The following is a 2252-nucleotide window of genomic DNA, read 5'->3' on the forward strand; positions in this document are numbered from 1 at the left end:
CGTAGACGCAGGTGTCCTTCACTTTTAATTTTTGTATCTCTCATAAGGACGCGGTCTGGCCGTATTGTCTCCGTTCAATATATATGGGAGACAGGAGTCATTACTCAATAAGAAGAAGAAAAAGAAGAAGAAGAAGAAGCTCAAACGTTATTGACAGTGCTGACATACTGTATCGACCGTGTTGACCACTGTTGACTGCGATATACCTAATTCATTCTTTTTTTTTATTGCTGATTTAATCCAGATAGAGGATTTGATGCAATCAGAATCTAATAACTGTTTAACTCATTAATATCGCAAATAATACCCAGCAAATGAGAATGATGAGGATTGAAATGAATTGAAATGGATTCAGATTTTCAGAAATATTGATTCACGAATGTTAAAATGAATGCTTTTCAATCTTGAATGCATTTTTAGAAATTGTATGGAGCATATCTCTATGCCTTTCAATCTAAAAATAATATTAGCTTTTTCTGTGCATTGTGAATACTATTCAATTCAAAATTTTTAATAAAAAAGTGCAGTTTTTTAATCCAATTGCATCTAATTAGATTTAATTGAATCCAACTGAATCCAATTAAATCCAAAAAAGTATTCGCTACTTAAAATACATATTCGGATAGAAAAAAATTTTAAACCATTTTAATCCATTCTCGTTTGGTGGATACGTGAAAAATACGAACAACATATCGAATCTGTCGCTCAAATGTCAAATTTAACGATGCTCGTTCTTTTTCATGTATAAAATTTTTGCTCTAATAATTTTGCGACAAAAGTCATCACATCTTTTTTGTCGCTGAAATGATCAGTTTGAGCAACTCGTGAAAATGCATCTTAATGGTCCGTATTCAAAACGCACTTACAACGATGTTAGCATACTAACATACTATACTTTACATTATGCATATTATAGAATTTCAGAAATAAAAGCGCGTTCTGAATACGGTCCATTGGCGATAGCAATATTACTACATAAACAATCAATCAAATTTTGGCCTCTATGCACTTTCCTGCATATAATAACGTTGGCATATTGGAATATCAATTAAATTTTAGTCACAATTCATTCTCCTACTGCGCATTCTCAGTGCATACATACACCATGGTCAGTATTCGATATATCTAGTTTACATCGTGCACTTGATACACGTATTAATAACTAAAGCACTGTAATATGAGTATTCGCATTCGCCATTTTTAGTCCTTTTCTCACTCTCTTGCTCTTTTTCTCAATCCTTTGCTCTCTCTCTCTCCACTCTGCCGCTAAACTAAGAAGACTGAAGAGAGAACAAAGAGTGGAGAAGGAACTAAAAATGGCGCGTGCGAATACCTATGTATAGTGCTTTAGTACTAACTAGTAACTTTCTATTAAATTATTTTATGGTATTTTCGGCTCGACCGAGTTTGCATCAACTTGAGTTGATGTAATGATATTTTGTACTCTTCTATTGGTAGAGCGTGTAACGTAAACTAATACGAAGTATTTTCCAACCCAAGTTGGTGCAAATCCGGTCGGGCCAAAAAACATTTATTTTAGCGATGTATTCAAAGAATAATATACAAAATCGGTACAATATCGGCATCAAAATGATTAATCATTTATATATATATGTTTATACGTATCGCCGAAATTAGAATCATTCAATAGAAAGTTACTAGTTAGTACCCGTATCAAATGCACGATATAAATTAGGTCATAGTTAGTTCATATTTCAATACTTAGGCCAAAATCAGACTATATTAAAGAATAAGATTGAAGATTGAAGACTGAAGTTTGACCAATCAGAACATAAGGAGCAAACCTTCTTTGTTCTCATTGGTAAAATTTCAATCTTTAATCTTTAATCTCAATCTTCAATGCATAGTCTGATTCCGGCTTTAAGCACGTTGTAAGAATAATAGGTGATTCCACTCACTCATTTTTGCCCAGAAAAGCTGTGACAAAATTGAGAAAGTTTAGACATGTAACACTAGAGGGCATAATGGTCTGATACCTAAATGGCCTTTGCAATCTTTCCAATTCACAATCATTCAAGAAGCATTTCTTTTTATGATTAGAATCTACAGCATATATCCTCTTCCACAACTTTCACGATTTTTCTAATTATCTCATCAATCATGTGTAATAAATGTATTAATAAAAAATAAAATTGTTTATTTATAATAAATAATAAAAATGTTTATTATGTTGTCATTTATTTTAATCTTACTCCTATCTCTTGAAATGCCCCGGGAAAAAAATGTCTTAT

Source organism: Trachymyrmex septentrionalis, unplaced genomic scaffold (assembly GCF_001594115.1).
Source record: "Trachymyrmex septentrionalis isolate Tsep2-gDNA-1 unplaced genomic scaffold, Tsep1.0 scaffold79, whole genome shotgun sequence".
In the NCBI taxonomy this organism is placed as follows: Eukaryota; Metazoa; Arthropoda; class Insecta; order Hymenoptera; family Formicidae; genus Trachymyrmex; species Trachymyrmex septentrionalis.